Here is a 17848-nt window from a genome sequence, read left to right as displayed (position 1 = left end):
TTCCTTACACCATATATAAAAATAAACACAAGATTAATTAAAGACGTAAATGTAAAACCTAAAACTATAAAAAACTCTGGAAGATAACAAAGGAAATATCATTCTGGATATAGTAAGTGGCAAATATTTTGTTACAAAGATGTCAAAAGCAATTGCAACAAAAGTAAACATGGACAAATTGGAACTAATTGAACTAAAGAGTTTCTGCACAGCAAAAGACACTATCAACAGATTAAACAACCTAAAGAATGGGAGAAAATATTTAAAAACTATACGTCTGACAAAGGTCTTTAATATCCACAATCCATAAGGAACTGAAACAAATTTGTAAGCAAAACACAAACCCATTAAAATGTGGGTAAAAGACATGAACAGACACATCTCAAAACAAGACATACATGCAGTCAACAAACATATGAAAAATGCTCAACATCACTAATTATTAGAAAAAATGCAAATTAAAACCACAGTTAGATACCATCTCACATCAGTAAGAATGGCTATTATTAAAAAGTCAAAAAATAATACATTCTGGCAAGGTTGCAGGGAAAAGGGAATGCTTTATACACTGTAGGTGGCAGTGAAAATTAGTTCAGCCATTGTGGAAAGCCTTGTGAGGATTCTTCTAGAACTCTAAATAGTACTACTATTCAACCCAGTGATCCCATTGTTGGGTATATACCCGAAGGAAAATAAATCATTCTATCATAAACCCACATAGACATGTATGTTCATTGTAGCACTATTCATAATAGCAACGACATGGAATCCACCTAAATGCCCATCAACAATATACTCAATAAAGAAAATGTGGTACATAGACACCATGGAATACTATGCTGCCATAAAAAGGCAATCTTAACATGAACTTCTTACATTGCAACTCCCTTTCACCAGAACAACTTCCAAGATAGTTAGGTGGAAACTGTCATGCCTTTTAAAGGCTAAAAATGATATAACTTCATGGTTTTAGAAATGACCATAACCTCATCTCTTTAAAATTTTGTAGTCAAAGCAGTCACAGACCATCTCAGTTTCAAGGAAGTGGAAGAACAAATTTCATCTTTCAAGTGAGAGAATGGAATGTAGATATTGAGAAGGAAGGCAGCAATAGTGACCATTTTAGAGATAAGCTACCCAAAGTACCAAAGAAGCTGCATTTTAAAAATGAGGAAATGAAAATCGAGGGCTTTATGTAATTTGCTCAAGGTAAAAGCTAGACCTAAAAAGTCGCACTTCAGAGCCCATATGTTTAACCATAATGTCTTCCCATCTCTGTATAAACAACAGAGGAGTGAACTGTCAAATCAATAAGATAACCTCTAACTTTTTTTTAAAAAAACAGAGTATAATCATGGTAATAATTGACAATCATTTAAAATCTATTTATTCACGTATTTATCTATGAAATCACGCTATAATTTTCAACATCTATTTCAAATCCACTTATATAGCTACAGAACTAGGGTAGTGGCAAAGATAATTTGTAATATTTTTATTGAACTCTGAAACAAATAATGACCTATTGTGGGTAGTAGATATTACAATTATTTATTTTAAACATTATGCAAAAATGCCATCTGTTCAGCGGGGTCAAGAAATGTCTTCCTATAGTAGGAAAGACAGACATATCTAATTTAATTTCAGCATCCTGAAGACCTGTACCTATAAACCACTGGACAACGTATCAACTATCCACTGGATACATCACTTTGTATAGGCCACAGAAACTTCCGTTTCAATATATTAGGTTGGAGCAAAAGTATTTGCGTTTTTTTTTTCCATTAAAAGTAATGCAAAACCCGCAATTACTTTTGCACCAGCCTCTGTCTTCAATCTACTTGTTTATTCTCCAAGAATAACACTAGTTCTTCAATTTATAACACTGATCCATTCCTTACCTCTTTCACTAACCTACTTCTACATCTTAAACAACTATGAGTCCTAACGATTCTAAAGTTTTTATTTAAGGTTTGTATTTCATCTCTTACTAGTTCATACCTTAGTGAATCCCTTTATCATATTTTGTGAGAGTCACTGAAAAAGACTTAATTCTTGTCTCTCATTTCTATTCTTGCTGTATTTTAATCTGTTCATATTGTCAAAGTGATAATTCAAAATAGCAAATGTGATTACTTCACTTCACTTGAATTTCCCATTAAGTTCTCCTGTGCCCCAAGTTGAACTGATCTGACTCTTCAATCCATGGCACCTGTCATCGTCTGTTTGTGCGAAACCATTTATTTTATCTTGTTTCAGTTGCGTTTACTTCACCCTCCAAGCTTAATTGCCTCTTCCTCTCAAAACATTAGGTACTCAGTTTTAATATATTTACAGGTTCAATATCCCTAATTAGAAAAACAGAAACCTGAAATGCTCCAAAATCTAAAATTGTTTGAACGCTGAGATGACACTCAAAGGAAATGTTCATTATAGCATTTCAGATTTTGGATTTTTGGATTAGGGATGCTGAAGTGGATATAATGCAAATATTCTAAAATCGGAAAAAATCTGAAATCCCAAACAATTTTAGCCCCAAGCATTTTAGATAAGGGATCCTTAACCTATAATTTATATGTGTCTAATTATTGCTATAAGATTTTACTAAATATGGGACCATTTGCAGATTTTACAAAAGAGAAACAATCTGGGTATTGCTTTATTTCAGAAACTTTCCAGTCAAGTAAAGTTGTGATCTGATAGTTCTGTGAATATTATGTTACAAATCAGGATATTGTTCCTTTTGTTTTGTTTTTACAAACAATTGAGTAAGTTCAATAAACAAGTCTTGTTTGCTTTCCTTAGCAGTAAAGCAATTAAGATATGTCCTCTTTCCCATGAGTGTGAACATGTTGCATTATAAGGCTAGTCAGCATCAGGGGTAGAAAGAAATAGTGACACAGGTTTCACCTGCCATAAAATGAAGTGCTCTTTTGGGACAAAATAAAGCTGTAAAATATTGCAATGCAGTACAATGGAATTGTAACAGTGCCAAACTGAACAATACTTGTTTTCCTTCAGCATTTATAGGCTAAAAGTGCATTCAAAAATTCAAAGCAGTGATGTTGGGAATACTTGAAACACATTTAAAATGCAATTATTAGTTTTATACAAATTATTAGTTTATTTTTTAAAATGTTTCTGAGTACACTGTAGGTGTTATGTTTATGGGGTACATAAGATGTTTTGATACAGGTGTGCAATGTGAAATAAGCACATCATGGAGAATGGGGTGCCCATCCCCTCAAGCATTTACCCTTTGACTTATAAATAAACCAGTTACACTTTTTAAAGTTATTTAATAAATCATTTCAAAATCTTAGCATAATCTTCTATACATAGCATTTTTGTATACAATATTAAAATAAATTCAAATTACTGTCATTTTGTCCTATTGGGAAAATATTCAGGATAGATTATTTATTCTCTAGCATTGTATTTGCCTTCTTTTCAGTTTTCTGCCTGTGGAAAAATGAATGTTTTTACAGGAAAAAAAGACTGCCTTCAAATATTTATTTGTACACACATAACTAAAGTTTAGAATCAAAATCTTCATTTTATAACTTTGATTTTCAAAAGTAGCATTGTAAATACTAATAAATATCAAAATGGAACATTTTAATAAGCCTAAATGTATTATGTTCTTATAAATTCAGGTATGATTTTGTATTAGAATAATTATATTTAGAAGATATTCTTAATAGAAAAGTATATAGTTTGGTTAACTAAGTGATCCTCTCATTCAAAAGGTTAGAATGTCTGAGATCAAGAAATATTGTTTTATTATTAAAACAAAAATACAAAACAAAAACCTGATTACAGGGGTTAAAAATGCTGTGGTGAGAGTAAATAACAAATTGAATCCTGTACAAAATAGATATATTGAATGAGAGTATTAGCACAAGAAATCCTTTCAGAACACAAGTATGAGTCTCAGAAGAAGATGATAAGTGAAAGGTTAGACACAGGGGAATGGGTAAAAGAAATTCAATACAAGTGTAATGGAGATACAAAAATAAGTGCAGAGCAGAAGAATAAGAAACAACAACACAAAAATAATAATGAAAAGTAAAGCCAACCTAATCCCCTGTCCCTACCTGTACCAATACTGAGAACAAACATATTTTCCTGTCCCTAGGCTAAATAATACTTTGAACAGGCATGCTTTCCTGTCTCTGTATTGAATAATCTTATGCCAGGTAAAAATATTTGCTCCAGGAAATAGTTGGTACTGGAAAATATGACTATTAAACACCAGGAATGCACATATCCCAAATCTAAGAGCTAACTCTTCAAGTATCCTTTCAAAACTCTTATTTTGTGGTATCTAGTTATGAAAAGCTATTACATCATAAACTCTGCCTAATTCCAACTACTAATAGTTTTCCACCTTTTAAGACCTAACTTAGAGCAGCAGATAACTTGGAACGTGATTACACTTATAATACAATTATACTAATTGTATTAGTCCATTTTCATAGTGCTATAAGGAAGTGTCAGAGACTGTATAACTAAAAAAGGAAAGGGGTTTAATTGACTCACAGTTCAGCATGGCTGAGAAGGCCTCAGGAAACTTAACAGTCATGGCAGAAGGTGAAGGAGAAGCAAGGTACCTTCTTCACAAGGCGGCAGGAAGGAGAATTAACACAGGAGTAACTATCAAACACTTAATAAACCATCAGATCTTGTAAATTTGTTTGAGTTCTTTGTAGATTCTGGATATTAGCCCTTTGTCAGATGAGTAGATTGCAAAAATTTTTTCCCATTCTGTAAGTTGCCTGTTTACTCTCGTGGTAGTTTCTTTTGCTGTGCAGAAGCTCTTTAGTTTAATTAGATCTCATTTGTCAATTTTGGCTTTTGTTGCCATTGCTTTTGGTGTTTCAGACATGAAGTCCTTGCCCATGCCTATGTCCTGAATGGTATTGCCTAGGTTTTCTTCTAGGGTTTTTACGGTTTTAGGTCTAACATGTAAGTCTTTAATCCATCTTGAATTAATTTTTGTATTAATTCAAGTTTCAGCTTTCTACATATGGCTAGCCAGTTTTCCCAGCATCATTTATTAAACAGGGAATCTATCAAAAAGTGGGCAAAGGATATGAACAGACACTTCTCAAAAGAAGACATTTATGCAGCCAAAAGACACATGAAAAAATGCTCATCATCACTGGCCATCAGAGAAATGCAAATCAAAACCACAATGAGATACCATCTCACACCAGTTAGAATGGCGATCATTAAAAAGTCAGGAAACCACAGACGCTGGAGAGGATGTGGAGAAACAGGAACACTTTTACACTGTTGGTGGGACTGTAAACTAGTTCAACCATTGTGGAAGACAGTGTGGTGATTCCTCAAGGATCTAGAACTAGAAATACTATTTGACCCAGCCATCCCATTACTGAGTATATACCCAAAGGATTATAAATCATGCTGCTATAAAGACATATGCACACGTATGTTCATTGTGGCACTATTCACAATAGCAAAGACTTGGAACCAACCCAAATGTCCATCAGTGATAGACTGGATTAAGAAAATGTGGCACATATACACCATGGAATACTATGCAGCCATAAAAAGGATGAGTTCATGTCCTTTGTAGGGACATGGATGAAGCTGGAAAACAATCATTCTCAGCAAACTATCGCAAGGACAAAAAACCAAACACTGCATGTTCTCACTCATAGGTGGGAATTGAAGAATGAGAACACTTGGTCACAGGAAGGGGAACATCACCCACCCAGGCCTGTTGTGGGGTGGGGGGAGGGGGGAGGGATAGCATTAGGAGATATACCTAAATGACGAGTTAATGGTTGCAACACACCAACATGGCACATGTATATATATATGTAACAAACCTGCACGTTGTGCACATGTACCCTAGAATTTAAAGTATAACAAAAATAAATAAATAAATAAATAAATAAACCATCAGATCTTGTGAGAACTTACTATCATGAGAACAGCATGGGGGAAACTGCCTCCATGATTCAATTACCTTCACCTGGTCTCTCCCTTGACATGTGGGGATTATGGGGATCATGGGGATTACAATTCAAAATGAGATTTTGGGTGGGGACACAGCCAAACCATATCAATATGAAGAGCAAGAATTAAAATTAATTTTTATACTTAAAATGCTTTCTAACTTAATATTTCTGGAAATTATATTTTATATATATATAATATCCATTCAATAAAATTTTTATTATATATTCTTCACATAATGTTGTAAGGTATTGTAAGGTTCAGACATGAATAATTATCACTATCAAGGAAGCTTAGCATTTAATATTCCTCTTCTTTTCTTTTTTTTTTTGAGACAGGGTCTTGTTCTGTCTCCCAAGCTGGAGGGCAGTGTGGCAGGATGACAGCTCATTGCAGTCTTGACCTTGTGGACTCCTGTGATCCTCTTACCTCAGCCCCCTGATTATCTGGGACTGCAGGCACATGTCATCATGCCTGGCTAATTTTTATATTTTTTATAGAGACAGGGTTTTACTGTGCTGCCCAGGCCGGTCTTGAATCCCTGGACCTCCCAAAGTGCTGGGATTACAGGTGTGAGCAACCATACCTTGCCTGTAATGTTACTTCTTATGTCAAAAATCTGGAGACCTTTTCTCCCTTGCCTCAGTAAACTCTACTGCTAAATCAACTGGCTACTAAAAGAAGGTATACATTTTCAAGTAGGAATGAGGCTGAATATCTTAGGAAACACAGCTGTTAATTTAATGTAATTAATTATGATGTAATTATATTTATGATATAATTAAATCTTAGAGATTTACGGGATTTCTTACCTATATATAAAAACACGTCTCCTCTCCCCCACACCAAAGACTTTCTCTCTCTCTTTTTTTAAAAAAGATACACATATGGGGGTCTCACTACATTGCCCAGGCTGGTCTCCATTCCTGGCCTTAAGTGATCCCTCCACCTTGGCCTCCCAAAGTGCCAGGATTGTAAGCATAAGCCACTGTGCCTGGCAAAAATTCTCTATTTGTATCAAAAAAGTATAGAAATGGCCCACTGCTCATTAGTTTTCATGGTGTTTGTCCTCTATTTACAACAGGAAACTTGATGCCCAAAGGTGCTATGTGCATACTCTTGTAATTTGACACTTGTCTTCTTACTCTGTGACAGGAGCAAGTCAGTTTGCTGACTCTCAGCGTTTATTCTTGCAAGTTGAGAAAATCTCTCTATAATAGGACAGGACAGCTGTCAGCTCTCATGCAGTTTAACTTTCTAAGCTCACCTGTTTCTTTTAAATATAACATATTTTTGAAGAGGTATACACATTTTGATCATCAGTACAGCAGCAATTTCTCTACAATTTGTTTAATAACATTTCAAATTTGTTAGTTGGCATCCCCATGGACAAAAAGTTGATATTATAATATTATCCTAGTTAATCACCATAACTCCATCAAACATTATGTAGACTATAACAGTATACTAGGCAAATCCTGTGCCTCTATGCAAGAGACATAAATATATTTTCCCATTTTGAAGAAATTATATAATAAGAAAAATAATGGGAAGGAACAGTATTAAGCAACAGCTGATCATTGCTAACACGGGCAGACAAGCCAAGTCTGTAGGGAATCAAAGCAAAGCCAAAAGGAAGACTAGTAGAAGGTGAAGCTGGATTTCTATTAAATGAAGAAAGAGCTTGAGCTACATGTAGAGGAGAGAAGAAACATTGCATGAGGTGTGAAAAAATAAACTAATGTTCTGAGTCATAGTAAAAAAAATAAGACTACTATTCATTTATTTAATTATAGGGAAAACAATATGCTATCCAAACCAAGATTCGTTTCAAAGTTAAAGGAGGTGCTAAGAATTGAAAATGATATATTATTTTAAAATTGTTTATTTTCCAACAAATCGATTTTATTATAATGTTGGACTTATTTAAAAGCTTGTATAATTAAAACTACTTTGAAAAATAAACTTCCTTGAAAATGGAATGTGTCAGAGCAAAATTGAAATATTTTTATTTTGATTAAGTATGAAAAATTAACATAAATAGAATTATTACTCTTGGTTTCTGTTTATATTCTTAATCGGTTTCTTAGGTTTATGTGTCCCTAATGCCTATTCACTGATGTATTTCTGAGAATGGTTCTTTCCCATATGGAATGTTTTCATATAATAATTTGCAATATTATTCAAAATTGCATTTTATGGTTTATAACTTGGAAACCATTGATGCTGTCTATTGACTCTCTTCTGAGAGCAACAATAGTATTTTGATAATATATTTTTTGGTGTACAGTTCTATGAATTTTAACACTTTCATAGATCATGTGTAACTATACAACAATCAGTGTGCAGAACGGATTCATTACCACAAAGCATGACCTCATGATATCCTTTTCTTTAGTCACAGAGTCCTTCTACCACTAGTCTCTGGAAACTATTGATGGCATCTGTCACTATAGATTTGTCTTCTTGAGAATATCATATAAATGGGCTCAACTTGTATGTGAACTTCTGAGACTGGCTTCTTTCACTTGTGTAATGTTTTTGAGATTCATCCAAGCTGAAGATAATCTGGGTTGTTTTTAGTTTTGTGAAATTACGTGAACACTTGTGTATAGATTTTTATTTGAAAATAAGTGTTGCTTTCTTTGGAACAAACACAAGAGTGTGATTACTGAGCCATAAAGTAAGTATGCAATTATCTTTATAAGAAAGTGTCAAACTATTTCAGAGTAGTCAGGCAATGTGCCATAACAATAGTCAATTCACGAGAGTTCCAGTTGCACTGCCTCCTTGCTATCACTTGAAATTGTCAATACATTTCAATTTATTCATTCTAAAAAGTGTTACAGTGATATCTCATTGCAGCTTTTAATTTGCGTTTTCTTACTCACTAGTAATGTTGAACATATTTTAATGTTCTTTTAAACTTTTATATATCCTTTTGATGAAGTGTCTGTTCAAGTCTTGCACTCATTTATTTTTTTAATTGGGGTATTTGTTTTCTTTCTGTCAAATATTGAGAGTTCTTTATATATTCTGAATACAAGCACTTTGTCAGAAGTGTGATTGGCAAATATTCCCGCTTTGTAGCTTACTGTTACATTTAAGCACTTTGTCTAACATCAGTTAACAAAATATTTTTCTCCTTTTTCCATTCAATGATTTATAATTTTGCATTTAAATTTATGATTTCTTTTGACTTATTATATAAGATATGAGGTTGAGTTTCATTATTAGCTTGTGGACATCCAATTGTCCAGCATCAATTTTTGAAAAGATATTCTTCATTCATTGAATTTACCTCCTTGTCAACAATCTGTTAGCCATATATGTGGTCTATTCTGGATTCTTTATTTTGTTTCATTGATCCATGTATCTTTCTATTTGTCAATAACAACCTCAAAACAGTTTATATTACATGATAACTATATTTCTAGAAATACTGGGATCCCTTAATAATCTACTATGTATTAAACTATAGAAAACGTCACATAACCCTGGTGTTTAATCTGAGCTGTTCTGCTTAACAGAAAGACTATGACTTTATAAAAGTTACATAAAGGATTAGCCTCCATCTCCTCATCTGTAAAATTGACATAAATTATCTAAATTATTAGGGTAAAAAAGGTATTAAATGACTTCTTATTTAAAGTAAATAGCTGTTAATATATTTTCTTGATCGCATCGGCTCCTGAGGCTTCTGCATTCTTCACGTAGTTCTCGAGCCTTGGCTTTCAGCTCCATCAGCTCCTTTAAGCACTTCTCTGTATTGGTTATTCCAGTTATACATTCGTCTAAATTTTTTTCAAAGTTTCAACTTCTTTGCCTTTGGTTTGAATTTCCTCCTGTAGCTCGGAGTAGTTTGATCGTCTGAAGCCTTCTTCTCTCAACTCATCAAAGTCATTCTCCGTCCAGCTTTGTTCCGTTGCTGGTGAGGAGCTGCGTTCCACTAACCTGCACATTGTGCACATGTACCCTAAAACTTAAAGTATAATAATAATAAAATAAAAAAATAAAAAAATATTTTCTTAAGAATCTTATTTTTTACTATTTAGCTCTTTATTCAGTCTACCAATATACATTTCCCTAGCTTTCTTGAATTTTATTTTAATCATGTAACTCTTCAAAAATACATAAAGCATAGGAAAAGCAATAAACTAACCTCAATATAATTAATATGATTTTCAACTTAATTGCAGAAAAACAAAACAATTAATATAAAGAGAACATAGTTACAATAAAATGTACCTTCCTGTGGTATGAAGCTTTCAGAGAGGACTACTATTTTCCAATCGTGACCTTGAGCTAGAGATAAAAACAAAAGAGAACGTATCATGCAGCTCAGTACCCTTTAGATTTAGTGCACAGAGAACTAATCCATCTGTTCATGGTTCCTTTTTTTTGTCCCTAGATAACACTTAGTTAAAAGACACATGTTTCAACCTTCAAGATAAATTATCCTTTCAATTCTTAATGGTTGTAAGTGATAAAATCCAAGAGCAAATCAGTGTGTGCATTAAAACTAGTGACATCTATGCCTTTGGCTTGCTGAGTGATTATCCCAATATTTAAAGGTTAAATGGTTATTTATACATTTATACATAGTTGGAGTTTATGAAAATAGTTGTCATTGCTCTCAACATTTAGGTGCTGTATAGGCATAAGTAGGTAGATGAGGCAGGAGAATGGTTTAAATGATAAATAAAAATAAATAAATGTGCTAGGCTAAAAGAATTCAATGTCTATATTCAATGTAGTAGTCATCTTAATAAAACAGGAAAGTTGGAGAGGGAGAATTGATTTCATGGAACATGTTTCCTCCATCCGCACCATTTTAATGCACATCTGGGTGAAATCCCAGAGGTAACCTCAATGAATATGCTTTGGAATATTTTTTCGTAAGAACTCAAATGATGTTCTGTTAATTTAATTTTGTGCCCTTTGTTTTAACATCACAGTAAAAATGTTCACCTTTTAATATTGCTATAATTGTTCTCAGAACCTAGATTTTGGGACTTTTGTTATATAGTAGAAGTCAGTGTATATGAGAGCATTTTAGCTGGGATGGCTATAGGCAAACATAAATAAGAATTCTCTCTTTTCTCTCTCTCTCTCTCTCTCTCCTACTATTCCAATAGGCTTGTTTGAGGCTTCTGTTCCCACCAATGAAGTCAGCACACAATAAGAACTTGACATGGTTAAATGCTGTGATTTTCATAATATATTTTATAAATTTTGTTTTATGTCATATGTACTTATGTTGCTAGGCATTATTCTAAGTAAATTATACATATTTCTTTTATGTCTTTCAACTTTTATTAAAAAATCAATCATACAAAAAATACTCAAAAAAATGAAAATGGTGGTCACCACTAGCTGTATCTCTTTATGGTTTCTCAGAAGACAATGCAGCTCCTCCATAAGAACTCATGTGACTACACAGAACCCTCACAATCAGAACATTTAGAAGGCAGAAAAAATACAATCAGATTCTCTAACTAAACAAAAAGAATAAAAAAGATAAGCCAAATATTAGTGAAGCTATTTCTCACACTCCCTGGTCTCACTTCTGTGAAAGGAATGCCTTCCAGGTAAATTTTGCCAAAGAGAAGAAAGAACAAGCACCAAGACTTATCTGTAGTCACTGCCAGCAAGAAAAATTCCACCGTGAGTATGAAATTAAAGAAATGCGGTTGTTCAGATGACTAAACATAGAAAGGAATTAAAAGAGGGCACAGTTCTTTGTGCTAAGCTTTGAGAGGCATCATTGCTGGAGAAGAGAAAGGTAAAATAAAATGAGAGACTTTTTTAACATTCAGTAACTACGGCAATGGAAGAAAAAGTGGGAAATTGAGGGCTCTCCAAAAAAAAAAAAAAAAGGCAAATAAATAAATAGATAAATAAATAAATAATAGCAAAATTATCAAAGCTCACAAATCCCTTCTCCAATCACCAAAAATAAGCATAAAAAGAAACTTACAATGAATGATTTAATAGTGATTAAAATCCTAAAGAAAATTGTACTCAATAGTGTTCATATCACTTCAAGAAAATAATGCATCAATACCATTAGGCATTTATTCCAGGAATGCAAGCTTGGTTTAATATTAGGGAATCTATTAATATAATATACCATTAATATATTGAAGAAGAAACATTCTATGCTTATCTCCAAAGCTGATGAAGAATCCTTTGGCAAAAATAAATGACTGCTCCTCTTAAAAATATAACTAAGAAAATACCTAGATAGATACTTCCTTAACATGATAAAAACAAATACATTATTTACAAAGCTAGTATTGTGCTTAATGTGGAAATATTAGTATTGCCACTAACATCAGACAAAAATAAATATGACTAAAACCTCTACTATTGAACACTATACTAGATATATCTATCTGCAACAGAAATAAATTATTGCTACAAATTGGAAAATTAGATGTACAATCATTTCTGTTTGCCCATGACACGATAGTATATCTAGAACCTTCCTAGAATCAATAACAAATTTGACTCAACAATAAAATAATTCACTAAGGTAGCAGAAGACGATTAATACAAAAAATCAAGAACCTTTTTAAGATAAAAAAGAAAAAAGAAAAAAAGGTTTACTTTTTCACTTAAAGGAAGCACTTTATGGCTTCTGTTGGACATAACCATAGATATAAAACAACTAGTTCAAAGACATAATGATAGAGAGAAACATAGAAACATAGAAACATAGAAATTGTTTATAAAGATAACTTTAAAATACCTCTGAAAGAGACGTATTACGTTTGAACAAATGGATATAAATATTTTGTTATTTAATAATATTACCATCACAAAGGTGACTCTTCTTCCTAAGTAACTATGAATTTATTAGACTATCAATAAAATATCTATAAACTTTTAGGGATGTAGAAAAGCTTATTACAATTTTGTAAGGATAACTAGGATAACTGAAATCATGCATGTGAACACTTTATTAAACACTCTTTAAAGCCACTCTATTTAAAACAGTATGATAGAGTGCAAAATCAAAAACAGACCAGTGAAATAAAATAGAAAATCCAAAAATCTATGTAAGCTATCCAGTACATTTAATGTATTATAAAGATGACCTGTAAAGTTACTAGAGTGTAGGCAGATATTTTAATAAATTGTGTTGGGATGGTTTCATAGCCCACTGAAAAAGATAACATGCATTATAATGCACAATAAACTCCAAACATTTAAGATATCTAACAAAACAGACTCAAGTAGAGGAAAAAAAAAGCATTGGTGAAGTTTTATATATTCTAGATGTACAGAAAGAAGTTCTAACTGACTCAAAACCCTGAAGGAATTTAAGGAATCATTTATATATTCAAATACATTTACACATTTTATGTAACAAAAAATCTAAACATTATAAAATAATTCTAAAGACAATGGAAAGTTGTAGAACATGTTTGCAACAAAAATCACAGTTAAAATGTGATACCTTTCATATATAAAAAATTCAAAATTTAGGAAAAAAACAAAAACCTGATAAAATAAGTTGACAACCAATAATAGACAATGTACAAAATTATACTGATTATTCAACTACTTAAAACATTCAACTTTACTAAGAATGAGAGAAATGAAAAGTAGAACTACAAAGAACTATCATTTATCAACTACTAGATCAGCAAAAATTGCCAAAGTTAATAAACTCTGTTGACAAGGCTATGGGAAAATAGGCTCTTGGGAATTTAAAATGGTATAACACGGGAGTAGGTGTGAACAAGATGGAAGAGATTGATGGAGGAGTGACATATCTTTTAGTATATCTTTATACAGAGTTTTGAATGTTAGAACCATATTATTAATCTCAAAAATAAATAAGAAAGACTAAGTACTGAGAAAGAGTACAAACCAAAACATATAAATAACATAAGCACTTTAAAAGGGAAAAAGACCTAATCAAAGTTTTAATCATAACACTTTCCTATATAGCCTTAGGCTAAAGATCAAAAATTGAGTTTAAGTAAACAGAAAAGTCTAGCTAAAAGTTTACTTTCACAGTGGTGTAGGCAAGCAATTACAAAAATTCTTTCTAGGTATTTTGAAATTGAGCAAATGATTACTATATTGAGAATAATAGGAAGCTGGTTCTCACCAGTGAAAGAAAATTGGAATATTAGAAATGAGTTAGGCTAGAGTTAACCCTTTTGTCCTGCATTGAGATATTAAAAACCTATGTGTGTGTATATATTTGTAAATACACAGACACACACACACACACACATATACATACATATGTATATATACATGTGTGTGTATATATATTTGTGTGTGTGTGTATATATATACACATATATATGTGTGTGTGTATATATATATATACACATATATATATATATACTATATATATATATATATATATATAGTAGTCCTTTCTTATCTGCAGGGATATAGTCCAAGAACCCCTGTTGATGCTTGAAACTAAGGATAGTACTGAACCCTATTATCATCTGTCAGAACATATTTCTGCTCATGTCTTTCATGCTCTAATGCCTTTCCAATCTTAACTAAGCACTTATCACACACTGGCCCTAATTTTTGCAGTTTGAAGAGCTCCAGCAAAACTAGTGATATGGTTTGGCTATGTCCCCACCCAAATCTCACCTTTAGTTGTAATAATCCCCACGTCAGGATGAGGCCAGGTGGAGATAATTGAATCATGGCGGCTATTTCCCTGATACTGTTTTTATGGTAGTAAGTCTCACGAGATCTGATGGTTTTATAAACTGGAGTTCCCCCGCACAAGATCTCTTGCCTGTCACTATGTAAGACATAACTTTGCTCCTCTGTCACCTTCTGCCATGATTGTGAGGCCTCCCCAGCCATGTGAAACTGTGAGTCCATTAAACCTCTTTTTCTTACAAATTGCCCAGTCTCGGGTGTGTCTCTGTAAATTGCCCAGTCTGGTATGTAAGAACAGACTAATACAACTAGCATGAATTTTTTTTTCCTTCTTCACAATTTGGAGATTAGAAGATTCATTCTTACCATAGATTTCAGCACCTTCAGCATATTTTTTTCTTATTAAGAAAAAAGGTGTACTTTTTCACTTAAAGGAAGCATTTTATGGCTTCTCTTTGACATATCCAAATTGCCAACATCAGTACTCTTGCACTTTGTAGCCTGTATCAACTAAAATAAGTGTTACTTGAACGCAAGAACTGCAATACTGCCACAGTCGATCTAATAACAAAGACAGCAACTATGTGCCTAAGGAGTAGAGTAGCCAATTACCTGGTTAAGGTGAACAAAGGGATGATTCACACCCTGGGCAGCAGGAGATTTCACCATGCTACTCAGTGAATCACTTAAAATTTATAAATTGTCTATTTCTGAAATGTTCTACTTAATATTTTCAGACTGCGCTTGACCACAGATCACTGAAATCACAGAAGGCAACCTGTGGAAAAGGGTATACTGTGTGTATATGCACACATGGACCTCTTGCTGTCATACAAAACTAAAGCAGAGAAATGCATGTAAAATAGCTTTAGGATATGTGACTATTAAATACGTCTCTTGGCATATTGAATGTTTTAAACTGAAGGAATTTGAGAAAATGACTGAAGGAGAAAGTTCATTTTGACTTCCTCTCATCTCTTCCCTGAAGCAGTTCACAAAATCTAGGAAGACGTCTCTTACCTTCCGCTGAAGCAGGTCGTAGAGTTTCATGTGACAGATGCCCTCCCCATACCTGGTGGAAACAGGCATCCTTATCACTGAAGACACAGGGACTCAGAAGAATATGATCAAATAAGCCTTGCTGAGTTCCCCCCCACCCCAGTTTATTAGCACTAGATTATATCATTTTTGCCCTATTAGACTTCTCCACAACTGTGCAATTTCCACTAAACCCACTATAAAAAAACACTAAGGCTTAACTGTTTTTCAGGGTCTTCATTTTCTTGTAAAGACTCCTGTGCCAGGTAAAACTGACATTAAATAAACTTGTATGCTTTTATCTTTTCAATATGTTTTTTGGTATAGGGGCTTCAGCCATGAATCCAAAATGGGTAAAGGAAGATATATAATTGTTTTCTCTATACCTGTCAACGAGACAATACAATCAACTTGAAAGATCTCCCAATAGTCAAAACTTAGAAATTTTAACATCCAAAGAAATGATAGTAACAGGATTTTTGTGGAATTAAGCAAGAAACTATGAGTGCATATTGACAAAAATGAATGTATAAATGAATCAATGAGAGAAAAGGGAATGCCCCGTCTTATGATATAATAGTATTTCACAGGACCAGATAGTAAAAAGGATACAAAAGACTTCAGAGAGCATACTTGTGAAAAACATTCAACAAAGGCAAAATATATAGCACAGCAAAAGAAAGAGTGTACAGACAAGAATTATTAGCCTGAGAGACTCCTAGGCACAGTTCCCCAGAATTATTCTTTTTTTCTTTGAGACGGAGTCTCACTCTGTCGCTCAGGCTGGAGTGCAGTGACACCATCCCTGTTCACTACAACCTCTGCCTCCCAGGTTCGAGTGATTCTCCTGCCTCAGCCTCCCGAGTAGATGGAATTACAGGCATCCGCCAGCATGCCCGGCTAATTTTTCTATTTTTAGTAGAGACAGGATTTCACCGTGTTGGCCAAGCGGGCCTGGAACTCCTGACCTCAAGTGATACCCCGTCTCAGCCTCCCAAAGTGCTGGGATTAAAGGCATGAGCCACTGTGTCTGGATGCAAAATTATTCTTTTGTTAAATCTACGTTTAATTTTTATAGATATATAATTGTGTGCATTTATGGGACATATGATATTTTGATACAAGCATACACTGTATAATGATAAAATCCATGTAATTGTGATATCCATCACCTACAAACATTTATCATTTCCTTGTGTTGGGAACATTCCACAAGATGCGCTTCATCTTTGAAATAGAAAACACTATGACTTGTACAAAGCATCTAGGTTTTGAAAGAGCTTCCGAAAAATTCCCAGTGGGAACTTGTATACTCTTCTAGTCACATGGCCAAGCCAACCTGTATAACCAGTTACACCAGGTATAATCCATGAATATGCAAACTGGCCTGGTGACACCAGGAAAGTTTCAAACTTTAAACACTATATTATACATCATTTGTTAGTCCTTTCACTCTTCTCTTGGCCAAGAGTCAGTTTCAAACTTCCAGGCATCCCTGGAGATATGAATTGAGCTATTCTAGTTTAGCTGAAAGTAACTTTTACAAGTACTGATAGATAGAAAAAATGATAGCATTAGAAACAACAACACTTAGAAACTATTATAAAAATCGAGTAAGACAAAAATCGAGTGCATGAGCTAAACTAGCAGGCAAAAGTTTAATGAGGATCAGGATGTTTGAATATTGTCAAAGTAACTCACTCCAAACTACATATATATACATATGTGTGTGTATATATATATATATATATCTGTGTGTGTATATATGTGTGTATATATATGTGTGTGTATATATATGTGTGTATGTGTGTGTGTGTGTATATATATATATATATATATATATTTCAAGAAGGACCAATAATTTTATAGTGGATTTACCTAGCAGCTATCTCCTTAGGTAAATAATCAAAGTTACCATCAGCAATAATGGGACAAACTGACACATGTGCTTCCTAATATGAGGCACTGAGGGAGACACAGCATCACTTCTGAGATGTTCCTATCAAAAGTGCATCATTTAAATATAATCATTAGCAAGCAGGAGTCAAAACTAAATGGAGGAGCATTCCATAAAATAAGTCTCCTGCAATTTTTTTAAAATGTCAAGGTCATGAAAGCCAAGGAAAGGCTAAGGAAGTCTTACAGATTAAAAAAGACTAATGTAATGTGG

At 33.3% G+C, this 17848-nt stretch overlaps 1 pseudogene; it reads right to left on the bottom strand.

Annotated features, from left to right (window-relative positions):
• LOC134730556 (uncharacterized) overlaps positions 1-17848 on the bottom strand; it is a 78356-nt pseudogene that overhangs the window by 46802 nt on the left and 13706 nt on the right.

The sequence above is a fragment of the Pan paniscus genome, chromosome 5 (assembly GCF_029289425.2).
Source record: "Pan paniscus chromosome 5, NHGRI_mPanPan1-v2.0_pri, whole genome shotgun sequence".
Lineage (NCBI taxonomy): Eukaryota > Metazoa > Chordata > Mammalia > Primates > Hominidae > Pan > Pan paniscus.
This window is presented reverse-complemented; position numbering and strand designations above follow the sequence as displayed.